This window comes from Aptenodytes patagonicus, chromosome 1, assembly GCF_965638725.1.
Source record: "Aptenodytes patagonicus chromosome 1, bAptPat1.pri.cur, whole genome shotgun sequence".
Lineage (NCBI taxonomy): Eukaryota > Metazoa > Chordata > Aves > Sphenisciformes > Spheniscidae > Aptenodytes > Aptenodytes patagonicus.
The window spans coordinates 136,031,788-136,045,557 of record NC_134949.1 but is presented as its reverse complement, the minus strand read 5'-3'; positions in this window follow the sequence as shown (position 1 = coordinate 136,045,557).

Genomic DNA, 13,770 nt, shown 5'->3' with positions numbered 1-13,770 from the left:
TTTCAGTGGTGCCCAGTGACAGGACCAGAGGCAATGGGCACAAACTGAAACACAGGAGTGTCCCTCTGAACATCAGGAAACACTTTTTGGCTGTAAGGGTTACTGACCACTGGCACAGGTTGTCCAGAGACTGTGGGAGTACCACTTCCACGTCATCAGTCAGGGGGATGACTGGCAGTGCTGGGCTGCCCTCTGGCTGCATCTAAGGTGTCTATCACTGGTGTTGGCACGGTTAACAGCACAGGGATTAAGTCTTAATGCTAAAACTGAGCCCTTACTATGCTTTAGGACCTTCAGGAGCTGATATTCTCTCCCACTGATAGTGAAGGGGGAACCAGAAGCAGTACCACCACCACCTGGGTGCTTTTTTTGCTTAGCTTGTACGGTGAACAGGATTTAGTACAGATTTTTTCCTGTAAAGTAGACTTTGGAATATGTTGCCCAATTACAAACTGGACAGAAAATAATAGTTGCCATTATGAGGACATGAAAAAATAAGAGAGGAGCTTGGTGTTAACAGGCACTAAAAATATATCTGCATTCTTAATTCATATGAGAAATAAAAGCTGTTAACGTGACTTCCCATTTCCCAGCTCTAACGCTGAAATATGAAAAGATGTTTTCCAAAATCCTGAATTTCAAATGAAAATCAATCATGTTTCTCGTTTCAAGGCCACATATTTTCACTTTACTTTATTTCAGTTAGTTTCCAAATTGTTTCTATTTTAATCTCTTTAGTTCTGTTATAAATGTGGTATTTCAGCTACTTTATACTCTCAATAAAATATTCTTCAGCATCTGAATGTTACTAATATGCACAAAAACTGTTAGTCTTACAACAATTTCATAAAAATCATTACAGATCTTGATTTCTATGACTTTTTTAGTTTTTATTTTTTATAAAGAAAACCCATCTACAATACTCCTCAAGACTCTCAATAGTTTTTCAGTCATATAACTAAAGCTCCAAGGTCTACCATGATAAATTAGTAAGCTGTGGGTCATTAGCAAAATGTGAATTAATACAGAATGCACAATAGGCTGCACATTTTATCCTTTCTCCAGATGGTTAATTAAATATTTGAAAGCACAATATGACAAAAGTATGACAATATTATGTACTCAATGGCACTGATTATGGAAGGGGTTTAATTGTTCTATTTCTCTCTTTCATCAGTGATTAAAATAATATATTTCAATAAAATTTGGCATCGGTCAGCATCTCAGTATTTGCTCTTAGTTGATAATTAGGTCATCTTTCCTTAAAAGGACTGAAAATTATAATTTGCTGAACAAACTGGAATGTCACATTAAAAATACAGCCTTATAATATGTCATTTCTTTAAGGCTGAAATAACACACCCCATTTATTTATGTAACACTTTGACTTCTAAGATAAGCTGTTCTAAAAATCCACATTACATTTTCTGCACTATTTATTAATTAAAAAAAACCCTATCAACGAACAATATTATTTTGCAATCTTTTCAAGAAAACGTCACAAAATTTGAGATTTTAGCTACGAAGTTAATTTCTTGTGAGGTATAAAGAACTGCTATTTTAAAAGTTCATTAAATCACTATAAGTGTGGAGTATTTATTTAGATTTCATTTATAATAGTCTTAAAGTTATTAAAAGTGTTTAAATATAAATATATTAAAAATATTAAAACCTGGTGATTTGATTAGAGTAAGAACCAGCAGACCCTGGTGACCTGTTTCCCGAAACACCTCAGTCTCTCAGTTACAGACAGTTTTGTGGCATCATAGCAAGGCTCCTTGCAGGCTCTTCCTCCATGTAATAGGATACCTTGTAGACCTATATTTTTTAGACTATAGCATTACCTTATAAATGAGACAAGTTGTAGGGATTGTGCAGTCTCTGTGAAGTCTGCATGGGAGTCCACGGAAAAAAAAAAGTCACCAAGTTTGGGGAGGGAGATGAAATTTATAAATTAGAACTTGCTCAAGAGTATCAGCAATCTGTGTTTGTTCCACCCTTCAGCAATATTTCATTTGGGAGCTCAGAAACTGCTTTGGTGATTAACACCTTGCATATTTGCACGGCAGAACCATGGCCATATTGTGAAGACTTGTTATGTGACTTACTAGTACCATAAATTCAGATGCCATCCGAAGCTTAAAAAGGTTTTTAAAAGATTGGTCAAAAGAGCCATCCAGAAACAATTACCTCACTTAAAGCTTAACATTCCTTACAGAAAGCATGCTTTACTATTGAAATCTTTTGAGTTGCACAATTTTGAAAATCTTACACAGTGTCTTTCTGACACTTTCATTGTTAAGAGAGAGTATAAGAGTTTATAAGAGATGAGTATGAGAGATACTGAATTTTAAAGCTGAAGAAAATAAGGAGTTTGAGAAAAAAAAACTAAAACCCATCTAAAAGTAATATAGATTGGTACATCTCTATCAATTACAGTCCACATTTCCCTTCACCAATATCCATAAATAAGGAGAAAACTGTGGGGAAAGGATACAGGAGACCAGAACCTCCAACATATTAAGCACAGAAACAACGATCAGGGATTTAACTTGTAAAGAAAATGTCACAGCCTTACAGAGATAGTACTGATTTTCTTAAGTCACAGAAGTGAGGATACTAGTGACTACAATAACAGACCCTAAAAAGCTGTTTTTAAAATGTACATATTCTTTAACTCTTAATGAAGATTTGGCAATAACTGAGCTCTGTTTATACACAACCCACATAGCCTGTTCAGGACAGAGCAAACCTTTCCTTCTCTGTAGGATTTGTTTCTCTCTAGTTTCCCCCAAAGAGCGAGAGCATTATTCAAAGCTCATCCAGGTTCTGAACAGGTGCAGCTGAGATAGGAAACCCAGGGACTTGTTTATGTTTCTAAAACTTAGGGTAGTAAACTGTATTGGAAAAAGATTATTCACCCTTCTGTCTCCTTAGCCCCATCCCATCGTGGGAAAAAACCTCCCTGCCTTGCTGGTGGGACTTGAATCACTTGCAGTGTACAGTGTACAGCCTCTACCAGTGATTTCCTTAAAAATACCCTGTCCACTTGTAACACTTGAGCAGCACTGAGGATTTAGGATAAAATCCCACGTATGAAAATGCAGATGTCTAGCTGTGCAGAGCAGGATCTGTTCCAAGAGTGGGGAGAACGACCATGACCTGCCTGTGGTCAATTCTGGAAGAGCTCTGACACCCTCCATCACTATTCTGAAGTGTGCATAACTGCTGGAAGGAGCTGCAGTGTAAGCTAGCAAGAGTCTTAGAAGAAAAAATAATTCTAAGGTTGGTAACTTGGTAATTTCAAAGGACGTTTTGATTGTTCTAAATTTTATTCTGTTCTTTATTTTCCTTGTGGTATGGTGCGTCACTTATATTCACCACAGCTGAATTAAAAGATTTGGGTAATAAAATCTATTAAAAAATCTACCTTATTTTCCTTTTGTAGTTTAGATTTTTTTAACAGAAGTAAATGTCAAATACTGCAATTTATAATAATCTACTGAATGGGGTTCAGATTTACAGCTGAAGCTTAGGTATTCATAGAATTCTCTCCTTTAGTAGCTGGAATTTAATTCATATAAATGTACACACATGTACATACCCCCCCCCCCCCCCCCCCCCGTATCTATACAAGCCCATCTTAGCAATACAGTAGCTTTTTAGAGTTTAACTATACCATAGGCTCACAGAATGATTGAAGCAAAGAGGCACCTCTGAAGATCATTCAGTCCAACCCTGTGCTCAGAGCAGGATCAGCCAGACCACATTGCTTAGAGCTGTGACCACTCAAGTTTTGAATATGCCCAAAGATGGAGATTCCAAATGTTTTACATTTTTTCTATCAAATACTTTTGAGAATGAGAAGTACCTGATTTCTGAGAATGGCATGGCAGGCCTGAGATCATAGAATCATAGAATCATTAAGGTTGGAAAAGACCTCTAAGATCATCGAGTCCAACTGTCAACCCAACACCACCATGTCCACTAAACCATGTCCCTAAACGCCGCATCTACACGTCTTTTAAATACCTCCAGGGAGGGGGACTTCACCACTTCCCTGGGCAGCCTGGTCCAATGTTTAACCACTCTTTCAGTAAAGAAATTTTTCCTCACATCCAATCTAAACCTCCCCTGGCACAACTTGAGGCCATTGCCTCTCGTCCTATCGCTAGTTACTTGGGAGAAGAGACCGACACCCACCTCACTACAACCTCCTTTCAGGTAGTTGTAGAGAGCAATGAGGTCTCCCCTCAGCCTCCTTTTCTGCAGGCTAAACAGTCCCAGTTCCCTCAGCCACTCCTCATAAGACTTGTTCTCTAGACCCCTCACCAGCCTTGTTGCCCTTCTCTGGACACGCTCTAGCACCTCAACGTCCTTCTTGTAGTGAGGGGCCCAAAACTGAACACAGTATTCGAGGTGCGGCCTCACCAGTGCCGAGTACAGGGGCACGATCACTTCCCTACTCCTGCTGGCCACACGATTTCTGATACAGGCCAGGATGCCATTGGCCTTCTTGGCCGCCTGGGCATACTGCCGGCTCATGTTCAGCCGGCTGTCGACCAACACCCCCAGGTCCTTTTCTGACAGGCAGCTTTCCAGCCACTCTTCCCCAAGCCTGTAGCGCTGCATGGGGTTGTTGTGGCCGAAGTGCAGGACCCGGCACTTGTCCTTGTTGAACCTCATACAGTTGGCCCATCGATCCAGCCTGTCCAGGTCCCTCTGCAGAGCCTTCCTACCCTTGAGCAGATCAACACTCCCGCCCAACTTGGTGTCGTCTGCAAACTGACTGAGGGTGCACTCAATCCCCTCATCCAGATCATCGATAAAGATATTGAACAAGACCGGCCCCAGTACTGAGCCCTGGGGAACACCGCTTGTGACCGGCCGCCAACTGGATTGAACTCCATTCACCACAACTCTCTGGGCCCAGCCGTCCAGCCAGTTTTTGACCCAGAGAAGAGTCCACCTGTCTAAGCCGTGAGCTGCCAGCTTCTCTAGGAGAATGCTGTGGGAGACAGTGTCAAAGGCCTTGCTGAAGTCCAGGTAGACCACATCCACAGCCTTTCCCTCATCCACTAGGCGGGTCACCTGGTCATAGAAGGAGATCAGGTTGGTCAAGCAGGACCTGCCTCTCATGAACCCATGCTGGCTGGGCTGGATCTCCTGGTTGTCCTGCACATGCCTTGTGAGCGCCCTCAAGATGAACCGTTCCATAATCTTCCCCGGCACTGAGGTCAGACTGACAGGCCTGTAGTTCCCCGGATCCTCCTTCCGGCCCTTCTTGTAAATGGGCGTCACATTGGCAAGCCTCCAGTCGTCCGGGACCTCCCCCGTTAACCAGGACTGCTGATAAATGATGGAGAGCGGCTTGGCGAGCACCTCCGCCAGCTCCCTCAGCACTCTCAGGTGGATCCCATCTGGCCCCATAGACTTGTGAGCATCCAGGTGGTGTAGCAGGTCATTGACTGCTTCCTCTTGGGTTATGGGGGGTTTATCCTGCTTGCCGTCCCTGTCTTCCAGCTCAGGGGGCAGAGTACCCTGAGGATAACTGGTCTGACTGTTAAAGACTGAGGCAAAGAAGGCATTAAGTACCTCAGCCTTTTCCTCATCCTCGGTGACAATGTTCCCCCCTGCATTCAATAAAGGATGGAGATTCTCCTTGGCTCTCTTCTTGTTATTAATATATTTGTAAAAACATTTTTTGTTGTCTATAAAGTTTACCTGATAAAGTTTACCTGCTCACTCAGTTGGGAAAAAAGAACTGAAAGAAAGGTATACATGCTATACATGAAGAGTACTGTAAAGACTCAATATTCTCTTCTGTTAATATTGCATAATCATAACTTGGTGGCATTAAAATTGAATTTGTGCTGAACTGACTTGATTAAAGAATGTTATTCTCATATGAAAAATCAGGAGTGTATTTCCTATTTTCCAGCATGGATATATTAGGAACTTAGCTGTCAAATGACTTGACAGAGAGCCAAGAACTTGCAGAGATACTATTACCTGAGATTACATTTGAAGGGGAAAAAGTGCTGTAACTGGAGCAAAGCTTCAAATAAGTATAACATATGAAAGAAAAGGTCAAACCAAGGTGTTCCCTCACTGAAGCAACTCTTGGTACTACAAGAAAGAAAGTCACTTTCGGTGAACCTTCCTGACTACTGATTGTAAAAGCTAAGGCCATCAGAGACAAATTGGCCCACTTCAAAAGAAAATATGTAGTGAGGTACATTTAGATATTTCTTTAAAACTACTTTCTTCTCTCATTTCTCCTTTTGTACTTCCTCAGCACAAATGAAGTACTAGCAGAAGCTGAAGAGAGGGAAATAACTAGCAATGATGGACTAAAAAGTGATCAGCTCCTTAGGAGAATCAAAGTCTATATGGAAACGTTACTTTCTTGGCCAGCTACAATGGACTACATAAAACCTGAAATCATCACATTCATCAGGGGAAAGAAACTGCTCCCTACATCCTAAAGACATGTCTAAATGACTGTGGCATGCCTTTCATGTCCCCTAAGCCTATGGTCAAAACCAGAGCATTTTGGCAAGAACACACCGTGCCCCGGGAAGACCAACAGTGAATCACTCCAGAAACTAATGCTGAGTGAAGGAGTACTATAGCAATGAGTTTTCATAGTCATAAAGGATTTTCTTCATAACTTGAAGTATTTCTAACAGTTATTATTATGTCTATTTGATATTTTTGGTTGACTAACACTTCATTATGTGAACAAGAAGAATCTATATGAAGAAATCATGGTTGATAGAACAATTATTGCATTTAAGTTACGCATTAGAAAATACCAAAGCACAGCTTATATTTTTCCAGTTAATACTGGAAAAAAAAGGAATACAGAATAGACAAGGACTATACCAGAAGACACTGGTGGTGCTGAAGACAGAAGAAATTCTAATAAAAATTCAGAAACTGTGTACTTGCACATTTTAATTCTACAGCAACATAATATTGTGGAATGATGAAAAGACTGAGATAACTGTCAGATTTCTTAGACATTGCGCTCCTGTGGACAGTATTTGGTCATCACTGGAGACCAGATGCTGAGGTAGGTTTCATCTCAAAACAGCATTTGTAGGCTTCTACTTTAGGCTTTTACAGAACTTTTCAGAAGAATTGAGCCTACTCATCTGCAAAATTAAGGCATGTGTTTTTTCACCTGGTATTATAGCATATTTCCAAGGTTGGTTTAGAACTAGGCATCTTCCACATATCATAATGTGCAAAAATATATCCAGCTGTGATAAAACTTCATGAAAAATACTAGTGGGAAAGTCCATCTCTAGTAAAGCTATAGACTCCTTTTTTAAAGAAGATGGTGGTGCGACAGATTGAATGGCTTTTGTTTACTTGTTCATTTTGCTCTGATATCTTTTGAAGAACAATTATTTTAATACTTGATTGATGAACTCATTGAAAAATATTAATATGTGGTACCTTTAAGCTACATGTAAATAACTTTGTTTTAAATTGTGGAAATAAGTGTGTCTCTTGATAAAGGTAGCATTTCACATTAAAAATCTACAATTCAGTAGTAATGTAAAGCTACTCAATGTTGGTAAAAGCATTTGATAGAATTGACTCAGTTTTCATGAGTATCATCAACTCCATTACCTGTCTAGAAGACTTCCAAAAATAAATTTTAGATTTTTTACCCTTATTTCATTTAAAACCTAGGATACCAGTAACAAATAAGGACATAGTTTGAGTGTGTGTACTCTTAGACAAAGCTACTCAGAGTCAAATAGAAGCAGCTTTGGCTCTAACAGGAGCAGTTGGATACCAATGACGTAGGCAAATAAGCTCTTCCTATCCCACTTTTTGTTCTCTGTGTCTCTAATAAGAACATTGGGAAAAAAAAGTATTTGTCTCTTCCTATGATTTAGAGTTTGTAGCTTTTCCATTAGCCTAAATGAGAAATTCATTCAAGCCAGACATTTCACTACACAATAGAGACAAACGCTATTTTAACAGTCTAAGAAATAAATCCATTAAAGATAGCATGTAAGTTCTTGATTCTTATATATATATACACACACGCATATCCATATACATCCATGCACACGCACAGAAAATGGAAATCAGTAATCTATTCTTCTGTTCTTCTTGGAAAAGAAATTTTCACAACCTTAAGAGAAAATACCTCACAGTAGTTTGTTGTGAATACAGGAGTACATGCAAATTACTGCAGAAAGCAATCTTAAATGCAATTGCTACCTCAAAACAGATTTTCCAAAATGAACAGGCAGGGATATCACATCGACCATAGAACCTGGTAGCTGGAGAGCAGAAATAATAGACATTTATGTGAAACTGTACAGAATAGAAAAACAAGAGATGAAACCAGTAGTCAAAATATGTATTGTACTGGTACTGTTTAAATATTTCACTTCAAGTGACCAAACCTACACATTACAGCTTTTAAACAGGAATTGCCTAGGCTGTTTTCCAGACCTGGATTTTACAGGTCAGACAATCTTGTCAGACATTTTCAATTATTCAGAACTTTGATAAACATATTTTAAGACAGAAGGCATGGAAGTAGAACCTTTGGACTGCTACACTAGCAACCCCGTTACCAGAAGGAAGGTTTATGGATATTTAATCTGTGCAATCCAAGATGTTGAGAATCGTACTGTAATCTATGATGACAGTTTATTGTTAACTCAACAAATGCCTATAAACCTATTTTAGGTCACCTAATGATACATTTGTGCCTAAACTGACTTAGCCAGTTAGAATAGAAATATTTATTGCTAACCAGGACAAAAGAACTGCTTGAGAGTTTGAAAAGACTCCAAAACAAAAAAAAACAGCCCAGCTGTAAATTCAGAAGCAACAATAATTTTTAAGGGCCATATCACTGATCAGTTTTCAAAATCTAACCAACTAGATCTAGCTGGATTCTTTATAATGAACAAATTTTATTGAAATGGAACTTTTTTTTTTTCTGAACAGTTATTTTCATTATTTTTATCTTGTATCCACCTATAAAGACATGTTCAAAGGTGACACCAAGACTTAATCAGTTAAAAAAGAGGACTGAGGTATTCCTACATGCTTCTTTGAAAGGAGTGTTTTACCAAAAAAGAGGCTGTAATGCACTACAAAATGAATCTATATCTGATCATTGACAACAGTGGTCCCCATAAATTGGCTTTATTATTATAATTAGTAAAGAGTAATGCAAAGTTTTCTTTAACCTGAATTCATTTGTAGCTGTGTATCCTAACAGTGAGAAAATATGGCATATTATGCTGGGAGTGCAGCCAATCTAATCTGTAAAATTTCACTTACTTCTGCACAAGCCAGTAAATCTCCACAGTGTTAGGAGACGAGAAAAAGAGTTCTTAGAAAAGTGTTATGGGGGTTATATACCATTCTGGGTATATTTCCACGTCATTCTATTACCCTTCATGCAGGAGAGTAAGAGAAGGCATGCACCTATTTCTTTATTATAATCATACAACAGAAACAAAAAAAAACTTTTCTAAGAATGACCTATGGATAACTTACTGGATTTGTTGTGCTTCAGGACATCTGTCATTTAACACTTTAACTAAAATGACTGGTACTCCTCTATAGGCAGAGAATGAGAAGCCAGGAACATAGTCTCAGATGTTCTTTTTCATTTCAGTGAAAGTAATGTTTTGTATAAATTTTCATAGTTCATTTGATATTGTTAAGTGTAAAATTGCAAAGACAATTCTAGTAGTGTTTCTATATTTTTCCATGGCAGAAAACCTCCATAAAAACATATGTTGAGCAGAAGTTATCTTTTGCTTGAAATGAGTTTTGACACATTTTCTATTAAATAAGAAAGCTTATGAAGTTCAACTTTCTTTGAACTTCATAATGACAAAGATCTAATGTAATGAACAAACATTTATTTACGGGCAAAAATTTCTAAAATAAACCAGCAAACAACATATTGAGGTTACAATAATGACATCCTTTTTACCATATTATGAAAAAACAACCAAAAAGAATCTGATTACTGCTCCATGTTGATAAAAGATGTTGAAATAATCTTCATTCTTGCTGCAGTTCAAAAATACCAGTTAAGCATGAGCATAACTTGAACATAAATACTTTTAATGAAGTAAGTGGGGCCACTCTTGTAGTGTTCAAACTTGTGCACCAGTATTACTGAATCAGAGTCTGAGATGGAGTTCCTTGAGGAATATCAGTTATTTAAATATCAGGCTATAAGTAGTACTGGCCACACCACCTATTAAAAAGGCTAGAGAAAAGGTGAAATGCAGCCAACATGACTAAACAGTAAGTGTAAGGATGTTGCTAGAAGCAAAAAGACGTTCTCCAAAAAAATTCATTCTGTATCTGAATGCTGGCAGCAGAGACAATCATAAATTCCTGAATACGGAAAGCAAAAGCAATAAGACAGGCTGTCGCGGATGGAGTGAGACTGCACTTCACTTGTAAGAGAGAAGCAACAATACTTTATTGGTAGAAAACAGTGAGTTAAAGTGTGAATTAACAAAGTTCAATGGTAAATGCGACTGTGATTTAACATGATTTGATGGCAAGGTACATTTTTTTACTGCATAGAGGACAGGGTCAGACAACACTGTCAGGGAGACCCTCCCATTGAGTCATGAGGTTCAGAAAGGACCCCCTTGCTTTCTAAACTCCTTCTCAGAGAGGAGTCTAGGTGCGGCTGGATCCAATCCTAGTCCCAGACTTGGTCAACGGTTTATGTCTAAAGGATTATATATGCGCAATCAATCCTTTATATCACTTAGCTAAGATTTCAAAGTTTAGCATGCTATTAGTCACTTACCGAGGATCTGTTGTGGCAAGGAATCTCTCAACCTCGAGGAGTAACCCTGAGAGGCATCCCTTCTCAAGGGGAGATCCTGGCGCGCAGCCCGCTGCCATGCAGGAGAGCTCAGCGGGCCCTGGGCTGTCCACTATTTGTAGAGTAAGATGATTGACTTACAGTCATATTTGCGTATCAGCAAGTCGTTTGGGTCGCTGCTGCAGACAGCCCTTGGCTACTGTGTTGCCATCCATCCCCAAAGTCCAGCATAAGCTGGATGCAGCCACAACGACCCCCACTGGTGGTCATTGCTTATGCAGGGCAGGGGGAGCACACCGCCACACAGGCCAAAAGACAGTCTGAGGACCAAATAGCAAAATGAGTCAAAACTAATAAAAAATCTGTTTTCAAGCACACCCAGAGCAGAAAACCTGCCAGGGAATCTTTTATCAGTGCATAAAAGCAGCATTAAGATAAACTAAATTAATTCTTTGCATCACTGTTCACTTCAGGAGCTTCCCATACTAGACTCTTCCTTTGTGGAAGAAGCAGAAGATCTGTCTGAAACTGAAACATCTGTAAAAGATGTGAAACAAAATTGACAGTAAAAAATTGCTCAGGCCAAGTAGTATTAATCCAAGTGGTCTGCAAGACCTGAAAGGTGGATAGCTGAAGCAATAATGGTGTACACAGCTTCTCTTTTAACCAGCCTTGGTACTTGTGACTGAATGCTGGAAATATGATCCACTTGTTTAAAGAATTGTTCCTGGATTTCTCCTGAAACTGCAGCCCTGTAATCCTGTTGTTCAGTGTAAATTAGTAGAAACTCTAAGGATAGAAAAGAATTAGTAGATACTGGCTTAAATATAATCTGTATGAAAGGATCAACATGACTTTTACAAATAGAAGTCCTGTTTTATGAGCCTAGTGAAATTTATAGGTCTCCAGCAGTTGAGCAGCAGTGATTTGGTTTCTGCAGTCTCCTTGAATTCCTGAAAGCCTTTTGACATAGCAGCATCAAAGGCTTTTAAGGAAATGAAGCAATCATAGTTAAGATAGTAAACGATGAGTTTTCACAAAGTAGGGAAAACCGGAACTCTACAGGCATCTTGTGCTGGGACTTACAGTGTATTCATAATCTACCTTAGAAAAGAATATATAACAGGGTGAAAGCGTTTTAGTGATGACATTAATCTCTTGTGTTAAGGACAAGGACAATTCTGGAGAACTGGAGAAGGATCTTATGGTACTCCCTGAGTAATTAGAATGGCAGAAGAAATTCAGCATAGAGCAATGCATATGCAGGTGGTCAGCTGACAAACAAAACTCCTTCCACACATAAATAATGTGCTCAGGGAATACCTCAGCTGATATTATCACTCAGCTGATATTATCACCCCAGTATGACTTCTTGGGTTTTTTCACGGATGATTCCTAAGATATGCTTTCTTGTACTAACTGCTACTCAGAATTAAGTTGATGTTTTCATGAAACTGATAGGTAGGGAATAGAGAAATAAATGGACAATTTTATTATCACGACACTGCACAATGCCATGATTAATTTGCATTTTGAGTGTGAAGTGGTGCTGTGGTACTTTTGTCTCAAGAAAGATATGTTTGATCTCAAAAGGATTCAAAGACAAAGTTGATCAAATACATGGAACAGCCTATGCACGGGGAATAAACGGTTGAACTAGGAATCATCGTCATGGAAAAGATATGCTTTAAATGGGGTCTACAAAACCATAAGTGGCACGGTGAACAAATTATTGTTCACTTTCTCTTCCAACACAAGAATTAACAGCGAGCCAGAAGATGCCAGTAGAAGCCAGTTTCAAAGCCAAAGGATCTGGTTTTGCTGACAGCAGACCTGTGGCACTTCTTGTCTCAGGGTGTTGTGGCTGCTAAATTTGGGACTTGAAAGAAAACTGGGCAAATGTTTCGAAATGATTCTATGATAGTTACCTAATGTGTAAACTTACACACAGAATGTTGCCATGGTAAAAGGCAATATGCCATATATGTGAAGCCAAGAATTTACTGATAGCCTAATTAAAACTTAACAATATCATCAAAATACAACAAAAAGTTGTTATTAGTTCAGTTACAATAATGCTGATACTGATAGATCAAATTAATACAGAAAAGCTGCATTACTAATAATACCCCTAAAACTATTAGACAGGAAAGCTTACTAATATTTATCCATTGCCTTTTGCATTTTGATCATCCTTCCAGCATCCCTGTGGATCTTCAGGCTGACAGCAACAGGCTTCCTGAGGCAGAGTAGCAGTAAGGAGGGTACCAGTGACCTTCCCAATTCTTTGCTGCAAGGAGCAACATGTTGATGGCAAGAGTCACTTTCTCCTCACTCTTAGACCTGTTTTTATGTTTAGCACAATCTGCTTCCTTTTCACTGGTTCCCAGGTAAAGTTTGAAAGTTGTGCAGTAGCATTCTACAATCTTTATTAATAGAAAGTGCTATTGTTTGTTATGCAGTGACTAGCCAGGGTTTTCAGACTTCATACCACATATGGTATTCGTAGAGCTTAAGCTAACACACTATTGAAACATTAAAATTAGCTCACGTGTAGGCAAGCTCAGACCAGTGCTGAGTCCCTGCATTATCAGGTCAATACAATGCTATGGCCGCCTTCTAGTAATAGAAAAGTCATATTTACTGGGTTGCAAGAGAAAACATATCCATCGCAGTTGCCAGAATGAAAATAGCTGGAAACTGGGAAGATAAAGGGAAAATATGTATACTTATCCTGTTCTTTTTCCTAAGTGCATGCTTATGGGTTCTGTTAAAGACCAAATCCTGGGCTAGCTGGAGCTTTGATCTGACCCAGAATGGCTATTTTTATCTCTAGACAAATTAATACATTGCTTCTTAACTGGAGCAAACCCACACAGTTTTCCTGTGACATAAACAAGAAGGTAAAATTAAGGGCTTCA